Source organism: Capsicum annuum, chromosome 8 (genome assembly GCF_002878395.1).
Source record: "Capsicum annuum cultivar UCD-10X-F1 chromosome 8, UCD10Xv1.1, whole genome shotgun sequence".
Classification (NCBI taxonomy): domain Eukaryota; kingdom Viridiplantae; phylum Streptophyta; class Magnoliopsida; order Solanales; family Solanaceae; genus Capsicum; species Capsicum annuum.
In genome coordinates, this window is record NC_061118.1 from 90,273,161 (window position 1) to 90,285,423 (window position 12,263).

Genomic DNA, 12,263 nt, shown 5'->3' on the forward strand with positions numbered 1-12,263 from the left:
ACTTAGGAATTAGTTGTCCCTTTATTATTTGAATAAGAATTAGTTATCCCAATTTAAATTGGAGTGTAGTTATAAAGTTAGCTATAAATATATGTTTTGAGTTATTAATAAAAAAAATTCCCTTTGACAATACTATTGTCGTATTTTATTTTTCTCCAACTCTTTCTCTGTTATTTCTTCAATTTCAAAGCTAAAAACCAACAATTGGTATCAAGAGCCAGTTTCTTGAGGGATCTGTGAGAGATGAATTCTGAAAACAACTTTTCCCAAATAGCTCCTCCTGTCTTTGACGGTGAGAATTACCATCTTTGGGCAGTAAGAATAGACACTTATCTTGAGGCTTTAGATCTTTGGGAGGCCGTAGAGGAGGATTATGATGTTTTTCCATTGCCCGATAATCCCACGGTGGCCCAAATCAAAAGCCAAAAGGAAAAGAAAATCAGAAAATCAAAGGCAAAAGCAACTTTGTTTGCTAGTCTGTCTCCAATAATTTTCATGAGAATTATGACCCTTAAATCACGAAAAGAAATTTGGGATTATCTGAAGGAAAAATATACCAGAGATGAAATAATACGAGGCATGAAAGTATTGAATCTAATAAGGAAATTCAAATTGCAAAAGATGAAGGACTCATAGACTGTCAAAGAGTACTCAGACTGTCTTCTTGGCATTGTTAATAAGGTAGGATTGCTTGGCACAAAATTTAAAGATCCAGGAATTGTTGAAAAAATTCTTGTTACTGTGCCTGAAAGATACGAAGCATCAATAATTTCCTTGGAAAACTCAAAAGACCTATCTAAGATTACCTTGGTAAAATTGTTAAATACGTTGCAGGCGCAAGAGCAAAGGAGGCTTATGAGACAAGATGGTATGGTTGAAGGAGCTTTGGCGGCCAACTATAAGACTCAAAGGAAGGGTAATAATTACCCACCTTGCCAGCACTGTGGCAAAATAGGTCATCCTCTATTTAAATATTTGAATAGACCAGTTGCAGAATGTAATATCTGCAATCAACTTGGCCATGAAGCTGTTATTTGCAAAACCAAATATCAAGAAGATGACGCAGATGCCCAAGTCACTAAAAAAGAAGAAAAAGATCACTTATTTGTGGAAACATATTCTTCAACCAAGAAATCTGATTTTTGGACGATTGACAGTGGCTGTACAAACCACACATATGACAAAACTCTTTTCAAAGAGTTTCTGTCTTTGAAAAATAAGAAAGTCAGAATTGGGAATGGTGACTATATTCCTACATAAGGAAAAGAGAATATTGCAATCAAAACAATTTCAGAAGATGCACACAAGCCTTGCAAGAACAAAGATGAATTGACAGATTTATTCAAGAGGTCAAATTCAACCAAAGCTGAGCAATTTCTGATCCAAGGAGGAGTGTTGAAAATATGTCTCAGAATAAAGTAGGAATAGATATTTTTAGAAATTTTTAATTATTAGAGTCCTATGTGACTTAGGAATTAGTTGTCCCTTTATTTGAATAATAATTAGTTATCCCAATTTAAATTGGAGTGTAGTTAGAAAGTTAGCTATAAATATATGTTTTGAGTTATTAATAAAAACAATTCCCTTTGACAATACTATTATCGTATTTTATTTTTCTCCAACTCTTTCTGTGTTATTTCTCCAATTTTAAAGCTAAAAACCAACAGTGTAAATAGGCGGTAGAATATTTTAAGAAGTTGTATATATTTAAGAGACTTTGCCTTATGTACTATAGTTTTCTTGGTTAGTAAGGTTTAGGGTTTGTATATAATTTTGCCTACAACATTCAATAAACCACGACAAAAAGCAACAATAACTTCTGTAAATTTTTTCATGCTATCAAGAGCCATAACCCCCCCCCCCCAAAAAAAAAAATAAATAAATTAGGAGATGTTTGGCGACGATAAAAATAAGAACAGTGACAGGCAGTGGATCAAGAAGTTGCAGAACTCCTGTGAATAATTTGACATCTTTGTATTTCTTGCTTTCGGCAGATCACACGAGAATATGCATAACTCCCATGGTTATGAAGGGCGACAACTATGTTGAATGGGCTAAGGCTATGAGAAATGCTTTTAAAGCCAAAAACAAATTTGGTTTTATCGATGGACTAATTACACAACCCATGGAAGAAGGATTTGAACTTGATGATTGGTATGCCTTTAATTCGACATTGGTTGCTTTGGACTTTAACACCATAGATATGCCACTTCGTTCGACATTTTCTTATATGGAAATCATTAAAGAACAGTGGAAAATTTGCGAGAACGATTTCAGTTGGTAACAACATGAGAATACCTCAGCTAAAAAGTGAACTTGCATCTTACAAGCAAGCAGGACAAACCATTGCTGCATACCATGGTAAACTAAAAATCAAGTGGGAAGAACTTCTAGGCTACACTAAAAATCCAATATGCATATGCATTGGGTGTACTTGTGGGGTAGCAAAGTAACTTGTAAAAGAATGAGAAAAAGGGAAAGTTCATCAATTCTTGATGGGACTTGTTCCAACATATGAGCACAGAACTTTTGCTCACGTTAAATAGAGTTTATGCCATGATTATACAAGAGGAGCAACATCAGAATGTTGCTTGAGCTAAGGAGGTTCAGATGTAGCCTTTGCTATACAGTCCTTATCTCCTGCTCGCGCAACTGTAGTGACGTATTATCTAATAACTTGGATAAACCACTACGTGCTAATTGCGGGAAATTTGGACATGAAACAAAAAAATATTTTCTATTAATTGGGTATCCTGAATGATGGGGTACAAGATGAGGAAGAGGAAGGACTACTGGACGTGGTTGTGGTGGATGATCTAAAAACTCTGGTAATTTTGGACATGGTGGCACTGGACATGGAATTGCATCAGTTGCCAATGTTGTGCAATCAATCAGAACAAATGGTAAGATAGAGCTAGATGTGAATGCTTAGATAGGGTTATCTAATGACGAATGAAGTGCACTGCAATCTATGTTTAATTCCTACAATTGCACTACTGGATGTGGAATTTCCACAGTTGCCAATATTGCACAAACAATCAGATCAAATGATAAAGCAAAGGCAAATGTGCATGTTTGGATGGTGTTTTCTAATGATCAACAGAGTGCGCTTCTGTCTATGCTTAATTTCCATAATTAGAACCATGAAAAATTGACAAGTAAAGTTCTTGAAATTCGCTAGATTGTCGACATTGGGGCATCTCATCATATGAGTGGCAATGCTCTATTATTAAATGACTTATGCGATGAGCCACCATACTTGGTCAACCTTCCAAATGGTTCAATGACTGTTGCTTTAAAGACGGGAACTGTTACACTCATAAATAATATAAAACTGCACCATGTTCTTTATGTACCTCAGTTAAAATGCAATTTAATTTTTATGTTTAAGCTTACGATTGAAAATAATTGTTTACTCATATTTTCTAAGAAGCTTTGTGTGATACAGGACCAGACTTTGAGGACAGTGACTGGTGAGGTTGGGTATATTATTTAGAGGCACGAGCACAAGCAAAAACAAATAACACCCATAAGATGGACAATTTTGATTTATGGCATCGTCGACTTGGTCATCCCTCCGATAAGATAGTTTCTCTTCTTACTAGAATTAGTAATTGTAATAGAGTAGATAAATTGGGTAGTGTTTGTTTAAGTGCAAAATCAACATGAGAAATTTTTTCTTATATTATGAATAAAAGTGTTGATTTGTTTGAATTAAGTCATTGTGATGTGTGGGGCCCTTATCGAGTTCCTTCTTCACGTGGTGTAATGTATTTTCTTACTATTGTGGATGATTTTTGTTGTGGTGTGTGGGTCTACTTAATAGCCGAGAAAAGTGAGGTTACTCATACGATTAAAGAATTTTGTTCCATGATTATAGCTCAATTTGGAAAAGGGTGAAAATACTTAGAAGTGATAACGGTAAAGAATTTATTTGTCTTCATACTTTCTATATGGAGTAAGGAATATTGCACCAAACAACTTGTGTTGATACCTCTTATCAAAATGGATGATTGGAACAGAAGCATCACAATATTTTGAATGTGGCATGTGCTCTCCATTTTCAAGCTAATTTGCCAATCTTATTTTGGGGAGAATGTGTTTTGACCGTATTTCATCTTATTAATCGAACTCCTACTCCTATATTGAATGAAAAGACTCCTTATAAAATAATTTTTTTGAAAAAGAATCTTCATATAAGTCTCTAAAAGTATTTGGTTGTCTATGTTTTACTCAATATAAGTCTTGTAATAACGATAAGTTTGGATCCAGCTTCGTCGATATGTTTTTGTTGGATGTCCTTTTGGAAAGAAAGTACGGTGTGCATATGATTTATAGATTGGAGATTTTTTTGTCTCGTGATGTCACTTTAAATGAAAAAAATCTCCCCTTATGCTAGTTTGGTGACTACCTGTGAGAACACTACTTTGCTGGATACTCCTACTTTGTAAAATGATCGATCGCTCACCCTGTCAAACTTTTTCCTAATATTAATGAAAATAGGAGCATAGAGATTATTTGTCCTAGTCCCACTCAGGAGGAAAATATGAACACAAGTTCTGATATTATAGATATAGAAATTTCTACTACTGTGAGTGATGCTCTTGGTTGGGGGCATCAAAATCATAAAGTGTCCGCTAGACTAAAAGATTATGTATGTTACACAACTCAATATCATGCTAATCGATGCACAAATATCCCAAAGCAATGTTCCTCACCCACTAATTCACAGTCCTTTGGTACGTCGTATCCTATAGCTAACTAATTGACTTGCAATAATTTTTCTTCTAGACACAAGTGTTTTTTGGCAGCCATACCTGCAGGTACTGAACATACAAAATTTTATGATACTGTACATCACCCTCTATGGACATTAGAGTTTCTTCATCTGGGGAAGAAAACTATCGGATGTAAATGAGAATATAAATTAAATATAATTCTAATAATACAGTTGAATGGTAATAAAGCTTGGCTTGTGGTTCTTGGTAACAATCAAGTGGCCGACATTGATTATAAATTGGGTAATTTAGCTAAAAGTGACAAAAGAGTTTTGAAATGAGGTGTAGGTGACTTAAGTTTTAAAAATTGAGTGTAGTTGACAATTACTTTCTTAGTAATTAAGAAAGTTGAAAAAATTTGAGAATAACCCACAAGTTTTTTAATTTACACTTTGATTCAAGTAAAATCTAATATAACTAGAAACAGAATGAAAAAATACGTGTTTTCTCTCTCTTCTCATTATTTGTTGTTTTCTCTTTCTTCCCTATTTTTGTTGTTGCTACTTTATTCATCATCTTGTGCTTCATTATCATCATCATCATCTTCTTCATTATTATCATTATCTTCTTCTTGTTTACCATTGTTGTTGTTGTTACCGTTACTGATGCTACTTTACCAATTTTTTAGGTCAAATTTAGTTTCGTACATCACTTTGACATTACTTCATAGGCGACATTGGTAAGTAAAATTATAATTTTTAGTTGAATTTGTCATTTGGGTACACTACTACTGCTGTTTTTAAAACAACGGATAGAACCCGATCATGAACCCAACAAAAAATTCATCTATTTCAATAGATGACTCATCTGTTGCGACATATGAGTTATTTGTTGCAACGGAAGACTCATATGTTGGATTCATGTTTATGGATCTATAGTGCTGTAACATGAATCGAACAAATGGTTCATCTGTTGCAACAAACAAGTTATCTGTTGCAATAGAGGAGTCATCCAATGGCACAAATCACTCACTTATTGCAGTAGAACCTGAAGTTGATTTCAACAAATATGTCATCTGTTGTAATAGGTCAGTGATCTTTTGCAACAGATGACTTATCTATTGGAATCAACTTCAAAGGTTCTGTAGTAGATTCGAGCAGGTTAATCATCTATTGCAATAGATGTATAATCTATTGCAACATATGAGTCACCTATTCCAACAGATGACTCATCTGTTGGAATCAAATTCAAGTTCTATAGTACAATAACATAAATTACCAACAAGTTAAAGTCATCTGTTGCAACATATAACTTACCTGTTGCAACATATTATTCACTTGTTACCACAAATTACTCATCTGTTGGGGTTCATGTTACGACACTATAAAAACACTATTAATTTTATTATGATGTCATTATTAACTTTTTTTAATAAATGTCTTTATTTAGGTACCACTAATAGAGGGATCAATAACAATAGGGGTGGATTGCCATGGTGAATGGATCGAGAAGAGCAATCGATATGTATGGCATTGGAAGGAGGGTGAAATTCTAGAGATAATAGCTACGACAGTTCAAAGTAATGTTTTGTATGATGATTTTTTGAATTTAATCATTAGCTATTGTGGACTAATTGTCAACCAGAAGAACTCGTCATCAGCTACATGCATAGTTCCTTTGAAAATCAAAGAGTACTACCTTTCAAGATAACCAATCAGGTATCAGGTTCGGTTGCATGCTTATCTTAGCAATCCAGCTAAGCTGGTGTCAAGGGTATACGTGGTTGAAAAATCGAGAGAGAATGAGAAACAGAATGTAAAAGAATAACAACAAGACATCTTTGATGATAAGTTGGATGATTTGGACATAAATATTTCAGATGATGATCAAACACCTACGCCCGTTATTTCGAGCAATACGGTGGGCAACTTCAATCAACACAGTCGGGCAATCGTCAAGATGACGAGAGTGGTTTTTACAAGGGAATGTAATTCAAGGATAATAAAGAACTATGAACTTCTTTGTTTATTGCTTGCTTTAAAAAAAGATTTCAGAGTAAAGAAGGTGATTAATTCGAGCAAAGCCTTTTCTTTCAGTTGTGCTAATCTGACCTGCAAGTGGTGGCTGAGGGTTGTGAAATACTTAAGATCTGAAAGATTCTTCATTAATGTTTATCAAAAGTATTATACATGTGGTTCGTATCACATTACGAGCCATAATCCTCATGCCACAACAGAGGTCCTCGGTCAATGTTTCCAGAATAGATTCCCCAATGGCAAACGCCCTTCTACAAGTAATATGGTCAATCAACTCCTTACAGAATTGAGTGTTATGGTCAGTTATTGAAAGATATATACGGCTATGGGGATTGCCAAGGACTTGGTTAGGGGGGCATACGAGCACGAGTATGCAGTCCTTGATAGGACTGGACATAAAATAAAAAAAATTAAATTACCAAACCGAATCAAAAAATTTGGTAATTGCTATTCGATAATTTGGTATTTGGTATGGTATTTGGGAGTTAAATTTCAACATTTTGGTATTCGGGATTGGGTTTGGTACATGATATTAAGACCATTTCGTATTTGGTATTTACCTAATATATATATATATATATATATAAATATAATAAATAAGATTTCTATTAAATATACTCTTTGAAGTTTAAACATACATTTGCACATCTCCAATTATAATATGGTATTACCAAATACCAGACCAAATCAAAGTTTAGTTTATCGATTATCGAATTACCGAGCCGATATTTATAAGTATGATATGTGGTATCTATTTTCAAATACCGATTACCGAACCTAATTTTTTAAAATACCAAAACAAATACCAAACGCCGTCCCCTAGTCCTCGTTGCCTACCGTTAGATGTTTGAGTCCACAAATCCTGGAAGTAAGACGGGGTTGCATGTTGATGAAAACGGAAGGTTCAAGTACTTTTTTCTATCCTATGGTTCTTGAATTCTTGGTTTCAACATTTGTGAAAAGTCATAGACATCGACAGGACCTTCTTGAGGAGAAAGTATCATGGAGTTTTGCTAGAGGCAGTGACACAGGATGCGGAGAGTCACATCTTTCCTGTGCTTTTTGTGTAGAAGACAAGGAATGTGATGACTCGTATGAATATTTTTTTGAACAAATGTGAAGCTGCGTCGAAGATACTGAAGAGTTGTGTTTTATTTCGGATAGAATCCAAGTATCCCAAAGATGAGTTCAATTTTCTACACTTCAGCTCACTTTGGTTGTTGTATGAGTCATCTTGGAGATAATATTTGAAACAACTTTACCAACAAAAGGGCTGTGACCCTTTTTTATAGAACAGCTAAAACATATAATAGATATGAGTTTTTTGACCATTTCAATCAAATAATAGATATGCATCCCAAGGTAGCAGAACATCACGTATGAGTTAGTTTCGAGAGATGGATCCAGGCATTCTTTTCGGCAAATAGGTACATTCTTATGAATTTAATGTATTGTTTGAGTTACAAGTTTAGTATGATGTCGTACTAAGTGATTCTTTTGTATAGATATAATATTATGACATTAAACATTGTTGAATCAGTGAATTCATTATTTGGAGTTGATAGAGAATTTCCCATCATGGTGCTATTTAATGAAATAAACAAGAAGAATGACAAATTATTTCACGAAAGGCGTATGCAGTTCGCGAACGCAGGAACCATATTTGTTCTAGAAGCGGGAAAACAAATATCAACGAACGTCCATTTGGGGAATAGGTTATTTGCTCATCAAATAGTAAATTACAAGTTTGGTATTGACAGTCATGGTGATGTTGCCACGGTCAATCTTCAAATAAGATTCTGTATGTGCAGAGTTTTTGACTTGGACAAAATACCCTGTCCACATGCTATGGCAACGATTCGAGCCCAATACGGTGCATAATATGGAACTAAAATTTATGAGTGCTTGTCTCCATATTATTAGGTGGAAAGATATATAATGACATATAGTGAGAACATTAATCCAGTGCCTCCCGAAGAATCTTAGGTTGTTCCTGTAGAACTTTTGGGGAGATTAATACCTCCTCCATATATTGATCCAAACACTATTAAACCGGGAAAAAAGCAATATAAGAGGAGGCGTGGAGCCGAATAATCATTTTCATAAAAAAACAAGTGCTCCGTATGTAAGAACGTTGGCCACAAAAGAACTACATGCCCAGATCATAATCCACCATGATCATTGTAATAACAAAACTTGTGTTGTTGTTTGTTATGGACTTTGATATTTTTAACTCACTTTTGTGAACGTAAATGCTATTATTAATTATATAAACTATCTTTCTTATTAACTTGTACATCAATAAAAAAAGGTAAAATAGGAACTAAATACAACAGACCACAAAATTATTTTTAGCAGATTACCCATCTGTTGCAACAGATGGACATTTGCAGGAAGAACACAATACAATTCATCAAATTAGAATGTGTTCCTCCAATAGATGACCAATCTTTTGCAACAGATGGGTAATTTATTGGAACAACACAATACAGTTCCTGCCACAAACCTAATAGAGGAATAATCTATTTCAACATATGGTCCATCTGTTGAAAGAACTCTAAACTCATGCTATTGCTAATTGATTCAAAATTATTCCTTACCTCTAACCATCGACATGTTTGATGAGAAGAAGAAATACACAGAATAAAAATTAAATAAGAATTTAAAAGTCAAAGTCGACCAAACATAAAATTTTTAAAAAAATAAAATAAAATACATTAGGTAGGTAGATCCGATATAGAAAAATAAAAATACATACGCTAAAATAATAAATATAACCTAATTATTATTATTATCATTATTATTATTATTCTTAGCCGACCAATCATCAACCGACAGCAGCATGACTCTTCTTAGCCTGCGAATCTCTCGGAACATCCTTGCTCTTATGATGACTAACTTCCACTGGAGTTCATTAACCTGCCTCTGACGTTGCCGCATGGTGTCACACAAAATAGCAATGTCCCAAACATGATCAACCATATCTAGAACACACATGAATTGACAAAAACCGTAAACACAAAAGTAAATAAAGGAGTGTAGATTTACCAAAAAAGAAAAACAACCTTACCTCAATGAGAAAGGAATATGCTCTTTGAAGAGAAGTGGCTGAAGATGTAATACAAAAAATAAAATATAAAAAATAAATAAAGTGGAGTAGAATGAATCAGTACAGAGAGACCTATTTATAGAGGATTGAATCTAAATGTGGTAGGCAAAAAGTCACGACTATTCACCTCCATTTTATTAATTACATTCAACCTATTGACTTTCTGATTACTGTGACAAGTCACGACTTAATTAAATCAAACTGGTGACTTTTTGATTATTGTTATAAGTCATGACTTTTAGTATCTTAAATATTAATTAGTCTTAAAATTAAATAACCATTTTTCTAAATTAAATAATCGAAGACTTCTCACCTTTTCAATAATCGTTTTTTAATAATATCCATTTTTATTGAGTTGTGGCAATGTATGGTTCATCTATTGCATCATATAACCCATCTATGGCAACAAATTTTACATCTATTACAACAAATGGTCCATCTGTGCAACAGATGGGTTATCTGATGCAACAGATGGACCAAGGGTGACATCTTTTTTAATAATCTCCTTATACCTTAGTTAATTCAAACTGGTGACTTTTCGATTGTTTAAATTAAAAGAAAAACAAATTTGAAAGCAAAAAGGTGAAATGTCATGAATTTTTGTCTATTTAATATTAACATCAGTTAATTAAAATTAAATAACCATATTTACGGTTTTAAATTGTGTTTATCATTTATTCTCTTATTATTTATTTATGAACCATTTTTTTATTAAATAATTGAAAATTCATGACTTTTCACCTTTTCAATAACCCTTTTTTTTTTTTATTAATAACGGTTTTTAGTCAAATTTTCAATAGATAGACCATTTGTTAAAATAGATTTGCCATCTGTTCGAAGAACACAAACCAGTAGCAAGACCTGTATTGTATTCTTCCAGCAGATTTGTGCAACAGATGTTCCATCTATTGTAACATATTGGTCATCTATTGGTTGAACGCAATGTAATCTGATGAAGTGTATTGTGTTCTTCCAGCCTGTAACACCTCAAAAATAGGTCTCAGAGCGTCACACGATGCTTGAGGCTACGAGTAGCCCCAAGCTAACCCTTTGAGCCATTTTCATTCAGTTCAACACAAATCAACGGGGTTTCCATAAATAACCCTCAAATATCAACAGAGTAATCATCATCTAAGAATAAAAGAATTTTAGAAAGATAATAAAATATGACTTATTAGTCAACTCCCAACATCTATACTAGTCTGACAAGCCTCTAAGAAAATCAATAAAACCAACGTGCCATTGAGACATGCCCCAACTGACTCATACTCAGTTATCAAATGTAAACAATTCCGTGAATCCAATATCAGACATCACGTCCTCGGAACATGAGGACTCACCACAACAGAGGATGTAGAACAGCATGCCCAAAGAATAACTGTTGAACCTGGAACTAAGCACCTGAACCTATATTCTGAGAAAATGCAGCCCACATCCGAAGATGTGGGTCAGTACCATAGAAAGGAATCGAGTATATGGGGTGTATGCAGTTGTATAAACATCATCATCATAAATATTTATTAGAAATATACAGGATGTATGAAAGACGCACATAGCTCGAAGAAAATCATCATAATCATGAGAGGATGAAATAAGTACAATAACACATGTGAGTCATCATATAATTTGTCAATCACTTTCAGTTCATCAAGAATATCAATTCTCATAATGTAAATATCATTTAAATCTTTCGAAAGAATAACTTTCACAATTCCACTTTCAAATCACTTCACCATTCACCATAGACACAAGGAAACACACATACACTGGGAGATCCTATAATCGACATAAACCACGTGAGCTACATGGAGTCCAATGTATAACCCACATTGGGGAGAGCCGTCCTATCCTTGCCATCGGAGTAGGACTATCGATATCAAATCCATACAAACTAGTGATCACTATATAAATCAGCCTCAGGCTCACTCCTACGGGGGCACGTAGTTCTAGGGAAGTAAGGTCGCATTATACCTCCTACTCGGTGCTAAATATTTCTCCCGGACTTAGCTCAGATCATTTCAAAGACAATCCACAACAAAATAATTTTAGTAATATATAAATATATACATCGGGAGCCATCATGCTTCCCATCTATCAAAATCAACCATGTTGTGGATTTCTCACACTCAAGTTCAAAATAACTCCATTAAGACCAAAAGGTCAAATCATTCAAAATATCTCAAATATTCAACATCAACGTGCTTATAACACACACTTTCTCAAAAAAACACAATTTCTAATGAGGATTCACGACCCAAATATCAAAATCATGATAAATATCATTCAAGAGTCATGCTTTATATCTCCACACATGTAAATTCATCTTTCAAAATCATAAACATCAAGATTTCATAATAGTTATCATAAGATATGGGTTTATGCTTCAAATTTGTAAAAATC

General features: G+C 33.9%; 1 pseudogene; it reads left to right on the forward strand.

The window, feature by feature from the left end:
- Window positions 1-243: 243 nt before the first annotated feature.
- Window positions 244-10,800, forward strand: LOC124886611 (annotated as a pseudogene).
- The last annotated feature ends 1,463 nt before the right edge of the window (window positions 10,801-12,263 follow it).